Below are 23067 nucleotides of genomic sequence, written 5' to 3' on the forward strand. Positions count from 1 at the left end.
ATTCTTCATTAAAAATCTGTCCTAATTTCTGAATCACGCTGAAACGTCAGTAGGTTACAGTATGCTTCGGAGGGGGAGGAGCAGGTAGTTTACACACAAAGATTTTTAGCTGGCAGGCAGACACTGGAATACGTTTCTAGTGACAGAGTGAGGGCTTTACATATTATTGCGTTTGTGGGACTGATTTTTTTCTCTCCGTAATGTAAAAAAACGTTATTAACTGGCTTCTATCCATTTAAAATAAAGGTTATGTTCTGGAACATTATAGATCACTTTTCGTTCTTGGCTCTGATTCTGTTCTGTTATTTTACAGTTTTCTGTTCTGTGCCCGTACTGGGTCCAACCCCTGACTATAACATAGTAACACCAGGAGTGTAAGGATGTTCTCACTTGGTACCTTAAAGACCATTTTTTTTGTAGGGTGAACACTCAAAGAAATCCAGACCCCTCAAAAATGACCAACCGAACTGAAAATAGCAAACAGAACTGAGACCATTGAGAGATTTGATTTGAGTTAGGTTTGCTTGAATTGTGTGATCCGGTTCCCTTTTTTAGGCCAACGTGCACCACCCACTAGACTACTGCAATGCTGTTTCCCCTGCCATAAACCCTCACATTGGTACCACAAAAGAGAGAAGATGGTTTGCAGAAAAAACATGTGTTGTTTTTGGGATATTGAATAGCGATTTCCAAGGACGCACAGAAATTCCAAAATTTAGTTTTTAGTTCAAAATGTGCTAAGAAAACTTCATAATCTGTTTATTCAACTGTGGGGTTTGAAGTGTAAGAAGACAACATATTTGGTGAGAATCACAACATAAGAGCTAGAATAGATTTTCTATCCTAAAGGTAGGGTGTTAGGTGACGCAACAAACAATGGACGCTCTGCGATAATTCTACAAAAAGTATCAGGAAACAAATCCATTTTCACTAAATGTCAATTTGGTCGTCAAAATATGCAGTGGTGTAAAGTACTTAAGTAAAAATACTTTGAAGTACTAGTTTGATTATCTGTACATTACTATTTATATTTGACACATTTTACTCACTACATTCCTAAAGAAAATTATGTACTTTTTACATTTTCCCTGACACCCAAAAGTACTCATTACATTTTCAATGCCTAGCAGCACAGGGAAATGGTCCAATTCACAACATTATCAAGAAAACATCCCTGGTCATCCCTATTGCCTCTAAACTTGTGGACTCACTAAACACAAATGCTCAATTTGTAAATTATGTCTGAGTGTTGGAGTGTGCCCCTGGCTATCCATAAATAGATCAAAACAAGAGAATTGTGCCGTCTGGTTATATAAGGAATAAGAAACAATCTATACTTTTACTTTTGATACTTAAGTATATTTTACCAATTACATTTACCTTTGACTTAAGTATATTTAAAACCAAATACCTTTAGACTTTGGCTCAAGTAGTATTTTACTGGGTGACTTTCACTTGAGTCATTTTCTATTAAGGTATATTTTACTCAAGTATGACAATTGAGTACTTTTCCCACCACTGAAAATATATAATAAATCATTTGAAAACATGAATATGGCTGTTGTAACCAATGTCTAAAAATGCCGATACTGTAAGTTATTAAAATGTACGCGACATGAGCCCAAATGTAACGCAACTGCCATGCTAAGAACTTTCAACACTGGGACAGCCAAATGGTGGTGGCTGCATCATGTTATGGGTATGCTTGTTATGAGCAAGGACAAGGGAGTTTTTGATAAAGAAACTGAATAGGTCTAAGCACAAGCAAAATCCTACAGGAAAACCTGGTTTAGTCTGCTTTCCAACAGACACTGGCCAAATATACACAAGTTGCTTACCAAGACAACATTCAATGTTCCTGAGTGGCCAAGTTGGTTTTGTCTTAAAATCGTCTTTAAAATCTATTGCAACACTTGCAAATGGGTGTCTAGCAATGATCAATCAGCTTGAAGAATTTTCTTAATAATAATGTGCAAATATTGTTCAATCCAGGTGTGCAAAGCTCTTAGACTTACCCATAAAGGCTCAAAGCTGTAATCGCTGCCGAAGGTGATTCTGACATGCATTGACTCAGGGGTGTGAATACTTATGTAAATTAGTTATTTCATTTAATACATTTGCAAACATTTCTAAAAAAAAACATGTTTTCACTTTGTCATTTTGGGGTAGTGTGTGTAGACGGATGAGGGAAAAAAATGTAATCCATTTTGAATTCAGGCTGCAACAAAATGTGGAATAAGGGGTGTGAATATTTTCTGAGGGCTCTGTAAGCTATGTTATTAGACTAGTGCAGTACAGACTTGGTGAGAAGTGTCTGTTGGTGCTGGGCTGTGTGTCTGTCGGTGCAGGGCTGTGTGTCTGTCGGTGCTGGGCTGTGTGTCTGTCGGTGCTGGTGGGGATGCTGGGCGCACACACACACACAGGGTTGGCTGGGAGTATTATTTTGTCACTCTAGGCCTAATCAGTTGGGCTACTGAAGACAATATAACTATGATACAGCCTAACTGTTACTAATTGGTAAATAGTAACCCTGCTTTTTGTTCATGATCATGTAATCCCTGTTACTCTGTTACCACACCTGGTGTGCACACTTTACCCCTCAGTGTAGACTCCCAGTTCTGCATAAAACAGCAATATATGTTAACATAACCACCTGAATTTAAATGAATGGGTTTAACATGCTGTATTTTATAATTCCAATGAAGCAATTATCATATTACACATCTCATTTGCATAAAGTAGTATAAAACGTTTTCTAATTTCATAACTTGTTTCAAATTGTTACAAACTCTGTTGTTTTGCATAAAGCATGACAATGTGTTAATATGACCACCCTACCTTAAATTATTGGGCTTAAGTTAATGCATATTAAGTGCCTAATTTACATAATATTGCATATTAATTTCATAAATATTTTATATGAATCATCCATCCCTATGTTCTACATCAACCCTGAAAATGTCATAATATTTTGACCACTATATAAGATATTGGACTAAACGTGTTAAAATTAAGAATTCAGACAGATGATTTGCTGCCTTTTTCCAGGGATTATCATTGACCCTTTTTGACCTTTTCTGTTCATGTGAAAATAAGATCTCAGCAATGGTAAATCTTAACCTCAAACTAAAGTGTTCTGTGTCCTGATACGCTGATCTATACCATGGAATACAAAATATAATACAAGAAACAACGTTTGATTTTGACCCCTAACACTCTATTAAAGGGGCAGTAGCCTACATTTTCAATTACAGCATTATTTCATCTGCAGTTATTCTTCTGACATTTATTCTGTTACCAATAACATTTATATATTAATAGTATCTTCTGATTACAAATATGTCTCATCATTTAACTAAACGCAATCTATTAGATTCCAAAATATAAGTAGATATCTAGCTGTCCGATAATACATTCTGATGGAATGGCTTGTCCTGCACTTTCTAAAACCCAGAGTGCATTGAGTGAATGTTGGAAAAAGTACTTGGTTCCTTTCTAAAACTAGCAATGTGAAAGCAAAGATGACTCAGACCACAAAATATGTTAAGTGAACTGTCAAAAGAGTTGAGTCCTCATTCAAAGGCAAGGGTAGTGTAGATACAAAGAACAGTTTTCTATATGTGAAAAAACCCTAACAATACAGTGTGAATGTGAATGGGGCTTGACATGTCAGATACTAACCAATCCAGAAGCTGGGTTCAAACAAAGCCCTTGCTGCCTTGGCCAATCCATGCAGACTTCCAGGTCTGGCTGAGGAATGTGGAAAGGTCAATGATAAAGGATGGAATGTGAGCTTTAACTGGGATACAGGAGTCAGTCAGTCAGTTCAAAGTACTTTGATAGCCAACACTACATCTGAAATAATCTGTCTGGACTTCATGACAGTCAACGAGAAGGGCCTCCCTAAAATACAAGCCGTCACATAGGCCAAGAAAGAGAGAGAACTATATATATATATATATATATATACACTTTTTTTTTATACCTTTATTTAACTAGGCAAATCAGTTAAGAACAAATTCTTATTTTCAATGATGGCCTAGGAACAGTGGGTTAACTGCCTTGTTCAGGGGCAGAACGACAGATTTTGACCTTGTCAGCTTGGGGATTCGATCTTGCAACCTTCCAGTCACTAGTCCAACGCTCTAACCACTAGGCTACCTGCCCCCCATGAGAATAACTTCCTAAACTTCCAGCTTGCAACTCAATAGTCGTAATAATGGTTCTCCTTAGTTGAGCCTGCAGGGGTTTACAAGCCAGGACTTACATTGCATAACGACTCTGGGGCTGTTCCAACATCTTGTCAAACTAAGCTAACAAGCATGTTTGAGATATCAAGCTATGCTGATTCAGTTGAGGAACAAAACAATTACATTTCAAATTAGGAGAGTTCATGTTAACCTGATTGACCGATTCAGTTAAAAGGTAGAGTCAGCAATTCCCGAAGTAAACAGCCGTATCGGGCTGACCTCTGCAACAACTAAGAGCAACAATATTTGTATATTAAAAATTAAAAATAAAATGTAACTAGGCTAACTTCTCTGCTGTTTCTGTCTGGCTGCCATCACGTTGTAGCTTAGTGAAGCATACCCATGCACATGCGCAGGTAATCCATAGCTGTGTTCGAATACTCATACTAACTGCACTATTTGTGACTTGAATTGAGTACATAGTATGCTTATTGGTCATAGTATGGATATAGTTGTATGCCAAAAGTTCCCAGATGATGTACTAAATTCACCAAAATACGAAGTATACATGCAGTGGACACTATTTCCATGCCTTTAGGGCCCATAATGCAATTCTTCTGAAAATGGGCGTGGCTTTTTAACCTTTCAGATTTAAAGAAAAATGTCGGAAAACATGCAGCTGAAGACCGACGAGAGTGGATACAAATTCATTGCTTTAATTTAACTAATTATGACAAATGTTTAAAAAAGTAATAAAGTAATGCCTTTTCAAATAAGTTGTTACACATTGGCTGACAATTTGTTAGCTACGCTATCCTTACAAACCGCATAGCATTACAGCAGTATGTTAGCTAGTTAATTATTTTTTCTTTTTTATATTTCACCTTTATTTAACCAGGTAGGCTAGTTGAGAACAAGTTCTCATTTACAACTGCGACCTGGCCAAGATAAAGCAAAGCAGTGCAACAGAAACAACAACACAGAGTTACACATGGATTAAACAAGCGTACAGTCAATAACACAATAGAAAAAAAGAAAGTCTATATACAGTGTGTGCAAATGGCATGAGGAGGTATGGCAATAAATAGGCCATAGTAGCAAAGTATCCATAATTTAGCAGATTAAGACTGGAGTGATAGATGAGCAGATGGTGTGTAAGTAGTGATATTGGTGTGCAAAAGAGCAGCAAAGTAAATAAAACAATATGGGGATGAGGTAGGTAGATTGGGTGGGCTATTTACAGATGGACTATGTACAGCTGCAGCGATCGGTTAACTGCTCAGATAGCTGATGTTTAAAGTTAGTTAGGGAAATGTAAGTCTCCAGCTTCAGCAATTTTTGCAATTCGTTCCAGTCATTGGCAGCAGAGAACTGGAAGGAAAGGCGACCAAAGAGGTGTTGGCTTTGGGGATGACCAGTGAGATATACCTGCTGGAGCGCGTGCTACGGGTGGGTGTTGTTATCGTGACCAGTAAGCTGAGATAAGGCGGAGCTTTACCAAGCATAGACTTGTAGATTACCTGGAGCCAGTGGGTCTGGCGACGAATATGTAACAAGGGCCAGCAGACTAGAGCATACAGGTCGCAGTGGTGGGTGGTATAAGGCGCTTTGGTAACAAAACGGATGGCACTATGATAAGACTGCATCCAATTTGCTGAGTAGAGTATTGGAAGCTATTTTGTAGATGACATCGCCGAAGTCAAGGATCGGTAGGATAGTCAGTTTTACTAGGGTAAGTTTGGCGGCGTGAGTGAAGGAGGCTTTGTTGCAAAATAGAAAGCTGATTCTAGATTTGATTTTGGATTGGAGATGTTTGATATGAGTCTGGAAGGAGAGTTTACAGTCTAGCCAGACACCTAGGTATTTGTAGTTGTCCACATATTCTAGGTCAGAACCGTCCAGAGTAGTGATGCTGGTCGGGCGGGCGGGCGGGGCGGGTGCGGGCAGCGAACGGTTGAAAAGCATGCATTTGGTTTTACTAGCGTTTAAGAGCAGTTGGAGGCCACGGAAGGAGTGTTGTATGGCATTGAAGCTCGTTTGGAGGTTAGTTAACACAGTGTCCAAAGAAGGGCTAGATGTATACAGTCTGCGTAGAGGTGGATCAGGGAATCACCCACAGCAAGAGCGACATCGTTGATATATACAGAGAAAAGAGTCGGCCCGAGAATTGAACCCTGTGGTACCCCCATAGAGACTGCCAGAGGTCCGGACAACAGGCCCTCCGATTTGACACACTGAACTCTTCTGAGAAGTAGTTGGTGAACCAGGCGAGGGAGTCATTTGAGAAACCAAGGCTATTGAGTCTGCCAATAGGAATACGGTGATTGACAGAGTCAAAAGCCTTGGCCAGGTCGATGAAGACGGCTGCACAGTACTGTCTTTTATCGATGGCGGTTATGATATCGTGGCTGAGGTCCACCCGTGACCAGCTCGGAAACCGGATTGCACAGCGGAGAAGGTACGGTGGGATTCAAAATGGTCAGTGATCTGTTTATTAACTTGGCTTTCGAAGACTTTAGAAAGGCAGGGCAGGATGGATATAGGTCTGTAACAGTTTGGGTCTAGAGTGTCCCACCCTTTGAAGAGGGGGATGACCGCGGCAGCTTTCCAATCTTTAGGGATCTCGGATGAAATGAAAGAGAGGTTGAACAGACTGGTAATAGGGGTTGCAACAATGGCGGTGGATAATTTTAGAAAGAGAGGGTCCAGATTGTCTAGCCCAGCTGATTTGTACGGGTCCAGGTTTTGCAGCTCTTTCAGAACATCTGCGATCTGGATTTGGGTAAAGGAGAAGCTGGAGAGGCTCGGACAAGTAGCTGCGAGGGGTGTGGAGCTGTTGGCCGGGGTTGGGGTAGCCAGGAGGAAAGCATGGCCAGCCGTAGAGAAATGCTTATTGAAATTTTCGATTATCATGGATTTATCGGTGGTGACCGTGTCACCTAGCCACAGTGCAGTGGGCAGCTGGGAGGAGGTGCTCTTGTTCTCCATGGACTTTACAGTGTCCCAAAACTTTTTGGAGTTAGAGCTACAGGATGCAAATTTCTGTTTGAAAAAGCTAGTTACCTAACGTTAGTTGGCTACTAATACATCGAACTTGCCAGACAGCAGATAGTATATTAACTAACTACCCAACATTTACTGACATGATTATTTACATAATTCTGAGCTAAGTAGTATAGTCGTGTGATTCAATGGATATCTACTCCGATTTCAGAGCAGTCTCGCGTAGAATAACTCATGAATTTACGAACGCTCAACACCTGTTGAATATGGCCGGCGTCAGTAAATGTTGGCAAAAAAAAGCGTAATTAAATTGTTGGCAGCAGCACAGTTAGTGACCAACTCTCTGGATAACATGAAAACAGCCCTGCTAGGGTGAGTAAAATGGTCAGAGTGGGTTGTTCTCTCATTTGAATCTGGAAGTAGCTAGCCAACGTTAGCCAGTTAGCTTGGGTGCTTGACTGCCGTTGAACGCTTGGAAAATCCCTACTCCTTGGCCAGAGCGTCCAGTGTGCTCTCTGACCACTCCGAGAGCGAAAACGCTCTGAATTTACGAACAGTCAATCTGACAACACTCTGGATTGACGAACGCCCAGAGAGCACTCTGGCACTCCAGATTGAATTTACAAACACACCCGAAATCGTAAAATATTTAGCTAGTCATTTGTTATGCTAACAGGCTAGCAAGAGGTTGCATAGCAACAGCATCAACTTCCGGTAGACAGGCGAAGCGCTAGTACCCTCAACTGAAACGATACCGTTCGTTTACAGTATACTTAAATGACCTAATAGTATATTCTCATTAAGTATGTAGTATACAGTATGGGTATTCAAACACAGCTTATGTCACAGTATGCTATTGTGCTGCTGGGCCCAATAACTAGTGGTCTTGCTCAGCCTCTAGAGCAGGGATGGGAAAATCCAGTCCTCGGGGGCCTGATTTGTCACTTTTGCACCAGCCCCAGCTAACACACCTGACTAAAATAATCAACTAATCAGGACCTTCAGTTTAGAATGCAATTAGCGTAATCAGCTGTGTTTGCTAGGGATGGGGGAAAAGTGTAACGCCACTCCGGCCCCTGAGGACTGGAGTTACCCATCCCTGCTCTAGAGCTCTCTCCATCTCTCCAACTCTCCAGTGCAAACAGCAAGCCACACAAAGCCTAGCAGCCCATGGAGGGCTGCACCTCAACATAGTAGGTCCACACATCACAAGGGACCTGGGAGAAATCACAGCAAACAGTAAAGATGAAAAAATAAACCGTACTCGTCAACCCACAGTCTCCAATTTCAAAGAAGCTCCGTATGGGGGAGAACATGGATGTACGAATCACATAGCTACAGTTTACACACTGTAATTGGCAAGGTAATGTTGCGGTGCTTAGCCCTGTAATTAGCCTATGCTTTGTTACCATCATCAAAATAAAAATGAAGTCATACTGTCAAGCACAGTAAAAGTTGGCCCACTGGGCTAATATCTAGCTTGTGCAGAGCAGCTTGGAAAGGTTGGTTGAAATAAATGTATGATATTAATATCAAAATGGCAGTCAAAGCTAAGTCTTTGCTCAGTCTGCACATTCAGTGCTCTTCTTTTCATGCACACAGTGGCAGGGCCTATTCACCGGCAGGAACAAAAACACTGCCTCATTCACTTAGAATATTCCAGGGTTATGTCTGCATAATGCAACAACAGCACCTTTTCTTCTGGTTTTGCACCCACAATTCATTATTCTATTCTCTCATTGTGCAACAGTTAAAGCAGAGGTGAAATGCGGCCAGCCCATTACCCACAATCCCCTGCCAAGCTGTGTACACAAGACCTTTCTATTGCCAGGGAAGCAGGTCCTGGCTTGATTGTGGACCTCTCCGATTGAAACGATTACACATTGCAAACAATTCACTGCACTGTGTGTAGCCTATAGTCTACTACACTGAGCCTATATTACAGTCAGGCTGACCTACACAGAGAGGGCTTTGTTTAAGAGACATAGATGACAAGAGATTCACGATGCTATCACGGTTACCCACAGAGTGACATCAGCCTTGTCTGAAAACAACGCTAGCCAGCTGCAATCACTGGTTAAAGGCAATGTGAAACAAATGCAGGAGAATGAGAATGTGAAGCCAGGGCTGAAGAGATGACCAGTCTACTCCACATATTCAGGACTACAGCATAATATCCTCTGGTCACTCTCCACTCAGTGAGACTAAGTTGCTCCGAAGAGAGTGAGGTCGAAGAGAGTGAGGTAGGACTCAGGGAAGAGAAAGCGAGACAGGAATGTGCAAGCGAGGGAGAGAGAGAAGCGCTACTGATGAGAAAGTCCATTAGATTCTGTGTTTAATAAAATTATAAAACAGAGAGAGAAAGTGAGTTAAAGACTGAACGAGGCATAGACTCCATCTAGTTGAAAGTTGGAAAGTGAGGCGCCTCCCTGGGTCATGGGCAGATGAAAGCATTTTAATAGCCGAATAGTGAGGCATGCTGTGAAAATAGCAGTAGCTGTGCTAAAGCCCTTCAAATGAAAAGCTGACTCCACCTTTCGCCAGGGGCAGAGAGAGAGAGGGCCCCTAAAAAACATGAAATAGTGCATTCAGAAGGTATTCAGACTTCTTGACTATTTACACATTTTGTTACATTAAAGCCTTATTCTAAAATTGATTAAATAAATACCCACTCAATCTACACACAACACCCCATAATGACAAAGCGAAAACCGTTTTTTCCCCAAAAATCTGAAAAATCTTATTTACATAAGATTTCCGCCAGCAGCATACCACCCTGCATACCACTGTTGGCTTGCTTCTGAAGCTAAGCAGGGTCGGTCCTGGTCAGTCCCTGGATGGGAGACCAGATGCTGCTGGAAGTGGTGTTGGAGGGCCAGTAGGAGGCACTCTTTCCTCTGGTCTGAAAAATATCCCAATGCCCCAGGGCAGTGATTGGGGACACTGCCCTGTGTAGGGTGCTGTCTTTCGGATGGGACGTTAAACGGGTGTCCTGACTCTCTGAGGTCATTAAAGATCCCATGGCACTTATCGTAAGAGTAGGGGTGTTAACCCCGGTGTCCTGGCTAAATTCCCAATCTGGCCCTCAAACCATCATGGTCACCTAATAATCCCCAGTTTATAATTGGCTCATTCATCCCCCTCCTCTCCCCTGTAACTATTCCCCAGGTCGTTGCTGCAAATGAGAACGTGTTCTCAGTCAACTTACCTGGTAAAATAACGGTAAAATAAATAAAATTAAAATAAACATAAATATTCAGACCCTTTGCTATGAGACTTGATATTGAGCTCAGGTGTATCCTGTTTCCATTGATCCTCCTACAACTTGATTGGAGTCCACCTGTGGTAAATTCAATTGATTGACATGATTTTGGAAGGCACACACCTGTCTATGTAAGGTCCCACAGTTGACAGTGCATGTCAGAGCAAAAACCAAGCTATGGGGTCGAAGGAATTGTCCGTAGAGTTCCGAGACAGGAATGGGTCGAGGCACAAATCTGGAGAAGGATAACAAAACTTTTCTGCAGTATTGAAGGAATCAAGAACAAAGTGGTATTAATTATTTTTAAATGGAAGAAGTTTGGAACCACCAAGACTTTTCCTAGAGCTGGCCGCCCGGACAAACTGAGCAATCGGGGGAGAAGGGCCTTGGTCAGGGAGGCGACCAAGAACCCAGTGGTCACTGACAGTGCTCCAGAGGTCCACTGTGGAGATGGGAGAACCTTCCAGAAGGACAACCATCTCTGCAGCACTCCACCAATCAGGGCTTTATGGTAGAGTGGCCAGGCGGAAGCCACTCCCCAGTAAAAGGCACATGACAGCCCGCTTGGAGTTTGCCAAAAGGCACCTAAAGGACTCTCAGACCATGAGAAACAAGATTCTCTGGTCTGATGAAACCAAGATTGAACTCTTTGGCCTGAATGCCAAGCATCACGTCTGGAGGAAACCTGGCGCCATCCATACAGTGAAGCATGGGTTGCAGCATCATGCTGTGGGGATGTTTTTCAGCAGCAGTGACTGGGAGACTAGTCAGGCTCGAGGGAAAGCTGAACGTAGCAAAGTACAGAGAGATCCTTGATGAAAACATGCTCCAGAGTGCTCAGGTCCTAAGACTGGGGCAAAGGGTCCCCTTCCAACAGGACAACGACCCTAAGCACACAGCCAAGACAACGCAAAAGTGGCTTCAGGACAAGTCTCTGAATGTCCTTGAGTTGCCCAGCCAGAGCCTGGACTTGAACCTGATCGAACATCTCTGGAGAGAGCTGAAAACAGCTGTGTAGCGACACTACCCAGCCAGCCTTACAGAGCTTGAGAGGATCTAGAGAGGATCTGCAGAGAAGAATGGGAGTAACTCCCCAAGTACAGGTGTGCCAAGCTTGTAGAGTCATACCCAAGAAGAGTAGAGGCTGTAATCACTGCCAAAGGTGCTTCAAAGTACTGAGTAAAGGGTCTGAATACTTATGTAAATGTGATATTTCAGTTACATTTTTTATAAAATTTGCAAAAATGTCTAAAATCTGTTTTTGCTTTGGCATTATGGGGTACTGTGTATAGATTGATGAGGAAAAAATACTTTTAGAATAAGACTGTAACGTAAGAAAATGTGAAAAAAGTCAAGGGGTCTGAATACTTTTCGAATGCACCGTAAATAGGCCTACAGGGTCTGGATTAGCGAGACACCACCAAACAAAACACCACATAGGCTAGCCTACATTACTTTGGTAGCTAAAATGATGAGAAGATGTCACACATAATGGCCATTAACATCTGTACATACACTGGAAGTATGGTTTTGGGCCTAGTCTATGCCCTACATGTTCAGGTTTAACTCATCCACACGCTCGTAAGTGGTCTACAAGCGCGACCAATGAAAGCATGTAGGTCGTCCTCTATAAATCAGCACTAGAGGCAACTGATGCCTCCTATTTCTCTGTCTGATTTATTCAGCTGTGTTTTTCTCCCCTATGGGGGCAACCGTAGGGCTCAGATCAAAAGAACGACAACATGCCGCCCGTGATCATGTGAACCCAGTGTGGCTGCAGCCTCTGATCTAGGGTGTCTCCACTACAACCCCACGCTGCTGCACCACTCCGCTCTCTACTAAAAGGGGATTTATGCAGGCAGAAAAAAGGGAAATGAGAAACGGGGCTAATTGAAGCCTCCTGTTAGAAAGAGAGTTACAATTGTAAGCCTAACTATCGGTGACCTGAATGGTCTGGACATGGAGTTCTCTGAATAACCACCACCAAAAAATACATCCGAGAGCACAGAGCAGTAATAAAACGGCTTTTCTACTGACCACCAGCGAAAGCATAGGCCAGGCGTCCTAGAATTTGCTTCCTATTTTATTCGCTTCCTTGCCAAACTCTCAGAATTCATGGGGGAAAATTTGCCTATGCCACACAAAAATGTTTATCAGAAACGTGTTGGTTCCGATAAATAGCCACCTATCACAGCGGTTGTCGGGGGAACAAACTAAAACAGCCAGTCTGTTTCTGGGCAGTGTGTAGATACCCTGTCAATGTCCTAACAGCACAAAACTGAAGAGCTTAATAACTTGACACATAGCCAAGGTGGTGGAGCACACTAGTCATGACTATTCCAAAACCCCTTACAGCTTATCACTGTGTCTGTTGATCTCGAACACCCATCCCTAACAAACAGAGATGGTGTGGTGCTACAGATTGAGTTCTTGGGGGTGACTGGGTGTAGTGTAGGTCTTTGAGTGGGTAGAATGCAGGGGTTCCGTCTGTGAGACCCTCAGCAGCACTCAGACATGCCAGGAATGTGTGGAGTGCCCGGCACTGATCGCACAACCCTGCTTACTTGCACCCTGTCACACCAGCACTATACACTTATCAGCTGCTAAGTCTCTAAAAGTAAGGATGGAAAAAAAGAGAGAGGGGGGGGTTGTGTCTACACTTGACACTTACATGCAACTTCTGCTATCAGAATAAGAAAAAGGCATTGAAAAGACTGGTATAGATTCAAAAAGCGCTAAGTGGTCTGATTGTGTTCAGATCCTGCTGACCATTTCAGGAGGTGGTCAGGGATGCATTGTGTGCGGATTTCTCCTCAGTCTAGATGCAAATCAGGCTTCCCGAAAGCGCATACAGTGGGCGACATCATCAGCACTCCTCCCACAAGTCTCCAGAAAACCTGTGTTTTGGGACCGAAAGGCACCTTTTCATTATAATGTGTGAGTAATGTGTATGCTGGCATCATAAATGCTACCCAGGTAGCTATTATTTAGAAGAAAAAAAAGGAGTTTGGCAAGAGTTATACTAACCGGTTTGCAATCTCTTTAGCGTTGCTTGCTAGCTAGCTACAGAGGTTAGCTAATGCCATCAGTTGTTATGTTATCATATTTAGCCTATTCCACCATTTGTAGAATGCATACTGGCATTTGAATATAAACTCAGCAACAAAAAAAACATCACTTTTTCAGGACCCTGTCTTTCAAAGATAATTCGGAAAAATCCAAATAACTTCACAGATCTTCATTGTAAAGGGTTTAAACACTGTTTCCCATGCTTGTTCAATGAACCATAAACAATTCATGAACATGCACCTGTGGAACGGTCGTTAAGACACTAACAGCTTACAGACGGTAGGCAATTAAGGTCAGTTATGAAAATGTAGGACACTAAAGAGGCCATTCTACAGACTCTGAAAAACAGCAAAAGAAAGATGCCCAGGGTCCCTGCTCATCTGTGTGAACGTGCCTTAGGCATGCTGCACGGAGGCATGAGGACTGCAGATGTGGCCAGGGTAATAAATTGCAATGTCCGTACTGTGGGACGCCTAAGACAGCGCTACAGGGAGACAGGACGGACAGCTGATCGTCCTCGCAGTGGCAGACCACATGTAACAACCCCTGCACAGGATCGGTACAGGGCTAGAGTTCAGGATTTCATAGATCAGATAAATAATAATAATTAGGTGAGTGCTTACATTTGTCCTATGTCACATGTACAAATGTGTATTGTGTGTGAATTAGACATTTGTTTTGCATATCCCACTGAGACACCGTCCGGGTGTGGGGTCACGACCAGGGAACAGCCATTATTGATGGCGACCCTGAAGCAATTAAGGTTAAGTGCCTTGCTCAAGGGCACAGACAGATTTTTCACCTAGTCGGCTCGGGAATTCGAACCAGCGACCTACGCTCTGAACCCCTAGGCTACCTGCAGACCTGTTCTTCTTACAAGACATTAAATAAGGCCATAATACAAGGCCTGAATTCTTCAGTAGAGCAAATAGCTAGATTAGACTGCAGCTAACAAAGGTTAGAACCTCAAATCTTGACTTTCCAAACAAAGTAATTGCTCCTCCTACACTAACGTTACAGCAGAGACAACGCACATCACTTAGCTCCCCTAGACTTTAAGGCGTGTTTGAATCGTTAGAGGTAGCTAACAAAATCATTGTTTCTCAGCATAACAGCTAACGTAAACTCACCCCATTCCGTACAAATGTGCCCAACCGCAACATTCATACGAGGCTACAAAGAAACGAATGGGACTGTAGCGACTGTTTTGACTTCAAAATAGGGGGTGTGAACTACGTTTCTATTCAAGCGTTGATCGACATGGTAATGGCTCTATAGTATTGGAGAAAAGTTGAAAGAACGGACCCTCCGTTACGTGTCATGTCGTAACGTACAGCACGCATAAAGCAACTATTTGTCTTACAATCTCTCTCCACCAGGTGTAGCACTTCTCTCATCGTTTAAAAACAAGAAATGGACAGTGACGGGGGTAAGGGGGGATACCTAGTCATTTCTTGCGTCATCATTGCATGCGATCATCATTCTCAAAGCCGCTGTTTACTTCTAAGATCACTTTAGCACCGCCCTAAAAACCCGATTAAAATTCGACACAAACCTTAAAATAGGTATGTAATGACACATTATATAAACTCTTTATAGTGTTTTATTTACATTTTAGAGGCGATAAGGTGATAAGTTGGACAGATTGAGTGAAAAAATTCAATTTTCCCACAACATCTCTCCTTCTCACTATCACGCATTAGTTTCGCTTCCCCACCCGCCATTTTTTAAAAGACCCGACGGAGCTGATTGCCTTGTTGAATTATGCAGAAACGGGCAGTGTGGGGGTCATGTAATTGATTCTGTTGTAAAGGGGAGAAATGGTGCTTTACAATGGTATTGACATTACAGTTGATCTGGAAGTATTACGTTTTTGGGGCGCTAAAATAAGGCGATGTACAAAAGTGAGTGAGTTTATGTTATAGTACTTTGAGGTGCAAGGTTTCTAGCTATAGCAGTGGATTACTAACAAACCTGAACCAAGGTAATGTTAGTTTACCAGTTGGATTTGTCAGCTCACTAAAATAGCTTAGAGGTTGTCATTGGCTGCTAGCTAGTTATAGTAGCTGCTATATTTTTCCAATAAGAGTAGCATAACGTTAGTTATAGTAGCTGCTATATTTTTACAATAAAAGAGTAGCCTAACATTAGTTATAGTAGCTGTACATTTTTACAATAAGAGTAGCCTAACGTTAGTTATAGTAGCTGTATATTTTTACAATAAGAGTAGCCTAACGTTAGTTATAGTAGCTGTATATTTTTACAATAAGAGTAGCCTAACATTAGCTCTTGTGGCTCATTTTACTGGGTTAGCTGGGTTTCCCGATCCATCATCAATTACTTTATTGCATAAAGGTACTCTTATTCTAGAAAAGTCAGTTTTTTGTTCACTAGCCAAACTATCCAAACAAATTCACTTTAGCTAGCCACTTGTTAGCTAGTATTAATGGTAGCAACCAGCTAGCTAGCTTAACTTAGTTTGGACTGGCTAGCTAAGATAGATAGCTAACAGTAGGCGCAGCTGAATGAATGAAATAAATTATTAGTGTCATAATTACCTTAAATTTCCTTTGTACACCGCTTAAATGGCACCAAATCGACAAATAGTTTATTGATTCGCTTAATAAAAGAAGCTGCCCAAATTCAGTAACATTAGACGAAGTCTCACTTTCTTGTCGCCATGTTGAGGCTGCTGGTGGTAATACTACATCCGGGGAACTGCTACGACTACAAGCTCGAGCTCCGTAGCAACCAATACAATCATACTGATTGATTAAATTATTATATATTTGATTTGACTGATATGACATCAGGAACCGTTCACTATTAACTTTGCCAAAATCACAGTTGGTTTAACACTAAAAGGAGGGTAATGACTAGGGAGTTCAGCATGGTTTCCCCAGAGCCATTTATGTATCTAAATATACAGCTCTGGGTTACCCCATAAATGCAACTCTATGGGCAAACCATGTTCAATCGAGAATTACCACTGAACATGCTTTTTAGTCCAGGGTATGCTACAAACCTCAATATAATGCCCTGGGTATGTTACATCTCAACATAATGGAAGGTGAGCCCTTTAACTCCCCCTCATGGTCCCCTTACCAAAATACAAAGAGCCTACCTGTCATGTGCTTTTAGTGTCACCATAGCAACATACCACCTCCAATAAACTGAAAGAGCATCAGCACCACAAAAGGATGATGGTATTAGAATATATCTACATGGGTTAAAAAAAGGTTAAAGGCTCATTGGCATCAAATATTTGAGAGAACAAAGAGAGAGACAGAGAGAGAGAGGGAGGGAGGGACAGTAATGGAGAGTGTTGACAGCTGGGGGGTCTTTCCATCTAATCAATGTGTTATTGGGCACATTGCAATACAGACTGACCATGCACACTCAATCCACATTCTGGGATGTTATAGTGAGTGTTGATGGAAAGAGAGTGAATGTGTTGAGCTCTTCTTCACACCTTGGCACACCTGCTGGCATGATGCCCATGGATGCACCAGGTGGTCTGATCAAACAGCGATCTGGCGTGGGAATCTTCTTCCAGGCCATGGAAGCAGGGAAGGTCCAGATGGCCCACTTCATCCTAGCTGCACTGGGTGTGGCTGCGGTAAATGCCACCATAGAGGAACAGCAGGGGCTGGCGACAGGCCGCACCCCAATGATGTGTGCCGCAAAACTCCCACGGACCGCAGATAACACCCATTTCCTGAGGCTGCTCCTTGCTAGGGGGGCGGAGGTGGAACATAGAGACAACAAAGGTCGCACCGCCCTCAGTCTGGACAGCGAATGCGGTCATTTGGATGCCGTCCGCCTCCTGGTCCTGCATGGGGCACACCCAGGCAGCTCAGAAAGCCAGGGGAGGACGCCTCTCGCCTATGCTGCCCAGTGCCGTGGTCAAGTTCCTAGTGAAAGATCTGAAGAGCAGGGGGAAGAGGAGATGGGGGAGAAGGCTGTGGGGGAAGAGACATGGCTGCTGGGAGAGGAAGAGGAATATGATGGTCACTCACTGGAGGATCTCCATGGAGGGGTAGAGGGGGTCAAGAAGAGCCAAGAGAACCCTCAGAGGATGGACCCTCAGCAGTTGGAGCACAGGGAAAGTTTATGGAGACTGCAGATGTTGAATGGTCAGGTAATGGCTCTTTCTAGTCCAGACTGAGCGCTCCACCAAAAGACATGGGTGACTTTCTCTGTGAGAACACTGTGGGTGACCTGCTCCTGGTTGACAATGTGATTTGCAACCCCTATTCCCTGGACGAGGAGCCTGGGGATGGGTGTGTTAGTGGAATGAGCCGTGGCCACTGCTCCACTTGTTCAGCTATGTCCCCACTCCTCCTCCAGCCACTGACTGATCAGGTCATCCAGAACTCTCTGCTCTGCCAGTCACGATAATCGAGAGTATGTCTGCCACTCCCAACCCTACCAATCACCACAGGGCTCAGGGGAAATGCCCAGGAGTAGGTGAATCTCTAGCTGGCTGAAGAGAGGACACTCTTATAGTATTGACCAGCCTCCCACAGAGGTCAACTCAACCAAACCCCGTGGTAGCTGCTGGAAATGGATGACACCCAGACGAGTGCTGCTGAGCACTGCTGGGCCTGGACTTCACGTCCCTCTGACTGACACCTCTCCAGAGCCACACTCAGAAAACTACAATCCTCTACAAGATGTGTCTTCCTCCACCACCTCAGTCTTGGAGTCCCACTACACATTTGACCTGTTGTTGTTGTCTTAGCTGATTAGCTGTTGTTGTCTTACCCGTTGTTGTCTTAGCTAGCTCTCCCAATCAACACCTGTGATTGCTTTATGCCTCGCTTAATGTCTCTCTCAAATGTCAATATGCCTTGTATACTGTTGTTTAGGATAGTTATCATTGTTTTAGTTTACTGCGGAGCCCCTAGTCCCACTCAACATGCCTCAGACACCTCCTTTGTTCCAACTCCCACACATGCGGTGACCTCACCCAGCATAACTAGCGAATCCATGCAACCTCTCTCATCATCACTCAGTGCCTGGGTTTACCTCCACTGTACCCGCACCCCACCATACCCCTGTCTGTACATTATGCCCTGAATCTATTCTACCACGCCCAGAAATCTGCTCCTTTTACTCTCTGTCCCCAACGCACCAGACGACCAGTTTTGATAGCCTTTAGCCGTACCCTCATGCTACTCCTCTGTTCCTCAGGTGATGTGGAGGTTAACACAGGCCCTGCGTGTCCCCAGGCACTCTCATTTGTTGACTTCTGTAACCGAAAAAGCCTTGGTTTCATGCATGTTAACATCAGAAGCCTCCTCCCTAAGTTTGTTAGCACACTCCGCCAACCCTGATGTCCTTGCCGTGTCTGAATCCTGGCTTAGGAAGGCCACCAAAAATTCTGAGATTTCCATACCCAACTACAACATTTTCCGTCAAGATAGAACTGCCAAAGCGGGAAGAGTTGCAATCTACTCCGGAGATAGCCTGCAAAGTTCTGCCATACTTTCCAGGTCTATGCCCAAACAGTTTGAGATTCTAATTTTAAAAATGAATCTCTCCAGAAATAAGTCTCTCTCTGTTGCGCCCTGTTATAGACCCCCCTCAACTCCCAGCTGTGCCCTGGACACCATATGTGAATTGATTGCCCCCCATCTATCTTCAGAGTTCATTCTGTTAGGTGACCTAAACTGGGATATGCTTAACACCCTGGCAGTCCTACAATCTAAGATAGATGCCCTCAATCTCACACAAATTATCAAGGGACCCACTTTTGTACAACCCTAAATCCGTAAACATGGGCACCCTCATAGAAATTATCCTGACCAACTTGCCGTCCAAATACACCTCTGTTGTTTTCAATCGCGATCACTGCCTCATTGCCTGCATCCGCTATGGATCCGCGGTCAAACGACCACCCCTCATCACTGTCAAACACTCCCTGAAACACTTCTGCGAGCATTCCTTTCTAATCGACCTGGCCCGGGTATCCTGGAAGGATATTGACCTCATCCCATCAGTCGAGGATGCCTGGTCGTTCTTTCAAAGTAATTTCCTCACCATCTTAAATAAGCATGCCCCTTTCAAAAAATGTAGAACTAAGAACAGATATAGCCCTTGGTTCACTCCAGAACTGACTGCCCTCAACCAGCACAAAAACATCCTGTGGCGGACTGCACTAGCATTGAATAGTCCCCACGATATGCAACTTTTCAGGGAACTCAGGAACCAATACACGCAGTCAGTCAGGAAAGCAAAGGCTAGCTTTTTCAAACAGAAATTTGCATCCTGTAGCTCTAACTCCAAAAAGTTTTGGGACACTGTAAAGTCCATGGAGAATAATAGCACCTACTCCCAGCTGCCCACTGCACTGACGCTAGGTAACACGGTCACTACCAATAAATCCACGATAATCGAGAATTTTAATAAGCATTTCTCTACGGCTGGCCATGCTTTCCTCCTGGCTACCCCAACCGCGGCCAACAGCTCCACACCCCCCGCAGCTACTTGCCCGAGCCTCCCCAGCTTCTCCTTCACCCAAATCCATACAACAGATGTTCTGAAAGAGCTGCAAAACCTGGACCCATACAAATCAGATGGGCTAGACAATCTGGACCCTCTCTTTCTAGAATTATCCACCGCCATTGTTGCAACCCCTATTACCAGTCTGTTCAACCTCTCTTTCATATCGTCCAAGATCCCTAAAGATTGGAAAGCTGCCGCGGTCATCCCCCTCTTCAAAGGGTGGGACACTCTAGACCCAAACTGTTATAGACTTATATCCATCCTGCCCTGCCTTTCTAAAGTCTTCGACAGCCAAGTTAATAAACAGATCACTGACCATTTTGAATCAATCCGGTTTCCGAGCTGGTCAAGGGTGCACCCGAGCCACGCTCAAGGTACTAAACGATATCATAACCGCCATCGATAAAAGACAGTACTGTGCAGGTGTTTTCATCGACCTGGCCAAGGCTTTTTACTCTGTCAATCACCTTATTCTAATTGGAAGACTCAACAGCCTTGGTTTCTCAAATGACTGCCTCGCCTGGTTCACCAACTACTTCTCAGACAGAGTTCAGTGTGTCAAATCGGAGGGCCTGTTGTCCGGTCCTCTGGCCGTCTCTATGGGGGTACCACACGGTTCAATTCTCAGGCCGACTCTTTTCTCTGTATATATCAATGATGTCGCTCTTGCTGTGGGTGATTCCCTGATCCACCTCTACGCAGACGACACCATTCTGTATTCATCTGGCCCTTCTTCGGACACTGTGTTAACTAATCTCCAAACGAGCTTCAATGCCATACAACACTACTTCCGTGGCCTCCAACTGCTCTTAAACGCTAGTAAAACCAAATGCATGCTTTTCAACCGTTCGCTGCCCGCACCTGCCCAACCGACCAGCATCACTACTCTGGACGGTTCTGACCTAGAATATGTGGACAACTACAAATACCTAGGTGTCTGGCTAGACTGTAAACTCTCCTTCCAGACTCATATTAAACATCTCCAATCCAAAATTAAATCTAGAATCGGCTTCCTATTTCGCAACAAAGCCTCCTTCACTCACGCCGCAAAACTTACCCTTGTAAAACTGACTATCCTACCGATCTTTGACTTCGGCGATGTCATTTACAAAATAGCTTCCAATACTCTACTCAGCAAACTGGATGCAGTCTATCACAGTGCCATCCGTTTTGTCACCAAAGCCCCATATACCACCCACCCCTGCAACCTGTATGCTCTAGTCGGCTGGCCCTCACTACATATTCGTCGCCAGACCCACTGGCTCCAGGTCATCTATAAGTCTATGCTAGTTAAAGCTCCGCCTTATCTCAGCTCACTGGTCACGATAACAACACCCACCCGTAGCACGCGCTCCAGCAGGTATATCTCACTGGTCATCCCCAAAGCCAACACCTCTTTGGCCGCCTTTCCTTACAGTTCTCTGCTGCCAATGACTGGAACGAATTGCAAAAATCGCTGAAGCTGGAGACTTATATTTTCCTCACTAACTTTAAACATCAGCTATCAGAGCAGCTAACCGATCGCTGCAGCTGTACATAGCCCATCTGTAAATAGCCCATCCAATCTACCTACCTCATCCCCATATTGTTTTTATTTACTTTTCTGCTCTTTTGCACACCAGTATTTCTACTTGCACATCATCATCTGCTCATCTATCACTCCAGTGTTAATTTGCTAAATTGTAAATACTTCGCTACTATGGCCTATTTATTGCCTTACCACCTCACGCCATTTGCACACACTGTATATAGACTTTCTTTTTTATATTGTGTTATTGACTGTACGCTGGTTTAACCCATGTGTAACTCTGTGTTGTTGTTTGTGTCGCACTGCTTTGCTTTATCTTGGCCAGGTCGCAGTTGTAAATGAGAACTTGTTCTCAACTAGCCTACCTGGTTAAATAAAGGTGAAATAAAACATTTAAAAAAACATCTGCAGCCACCGTGCTCCAAAACTGGTGCTTTCTAGAGGAGGGATGTGTTGGGAGTAGAATGACAGATGGTTCTCTACAAACAGGGTATGGGAGACCTCACCGGGCCAAACGATACAGGCTGCCTAATGAGATGTGTGGTGTGAGCAGAGATAGAGACAGCAGACCTCCTCAGCAGGCAAAGCGTCACCGCTACTATCACTCAGGATCTAGGTCTGGGTGTAACGTGTTCCGAGGACACCGCCGCCACATATCCCCGGAGTTGAACTTCCAAAGGGAAGGGTCTGACACTGATCTGGAAGAGATGGTTTCTGAGGAATACACTTAGACCGAGAGAGTCTCAGACTGAAGACTGGCTGACAACAATTCACTCTAAGAGATTTTGGAATGCCAACAAGATAATGTGAGTTGTCCATGTGAATTGTTGAGTTGTGTTACTATTATATCTAGTTTTGTACTTTACAGAATGTTAGAAAGGCAGCTTTTAAAAATTAAAACTAGCAAGCAAATATTGATTGCTGAAAATGAGGAAATACAGTTGAAGTCGGAAGTTTACATACACCTTAGCCAAATACATTTAAACTCAGTTTTTCACAATTCCTGACATTTAATCCTAGTACAAATTCCCTGTCTTAGGTCAGTTAGGATCACCACTTTATTTTAAGAATGTGAAATGTCAGAATAATAGTAGAGATAATGATTTATTTAGGTTTTTATTTCTTTCATCACATTCCCAGTGGGTCAGAAGTTTACATACACTCAATTAGTATTTGGTAGCATTGCCTATAAATTGTTTAACTTGGGGTAAACATTTCATGTAGCCTTCCACAAGCTTCCCACAATAAGTTGGGTGAATTTTGGCCCATTCCTCCTGACAGAGCTGGTGTAACTGAGTCAGGTTTGTTGGCCTCCTTGCTCACACATGCTTTTTCAGTTCTGCCCACAAATTTTCTATAAGATTGAGGTCAGGGCTTTGTGATGACCACTCCAATACCTTGACTTTGTTGTCCTTAAGCCATTTTGCCACAACTTTGGAAGTATGCTTGGGGTCATTGTCCATTTGGAATACCCATTTGCAACCAAGCATTAACTTCCTGACTGA

The 23067-nt window shown here is 43.4% G+C and overlaps 1 protein-coding gene across 1 annotated transcript in view; it reads right to left on the reverse strand.

The window, feature by feature from the left end:
• The window catches only part of LOC139547885 (serine/threonine-protein kinase PAK 4-like), a 33928-nt gene extending 17692 nt beyond the window's left edge, over positions 1 to 16236 (reverse strand). The window contains exon 1 of the mRNA XM_071357039.1: positions 16083 to 16236. The gene's annotated coding sequence lies outside the window, so the exon portion shown is untranslated. The remainder of the gene's footprint in view (positions 1 to 16082) is intronic.
• Between the last annotated feature and the right edge of the window lie 6831 nt (positions 16237 to 23067).

This window comes from Salvelinus alpinus, chromosome 21, assembly GCF_045679555.1.
Source record: "Salvelinus alpinus chromosome 21, SLU_Salpinus.1, whole genome shotgun sequence".
NCBI classification, from domain to species: Eukaryota; Metazoa; Chordata; class Actinopteri; order Salmoniformes; family Salmonidae; genus Salvelinus; species Salvelinus alpinus.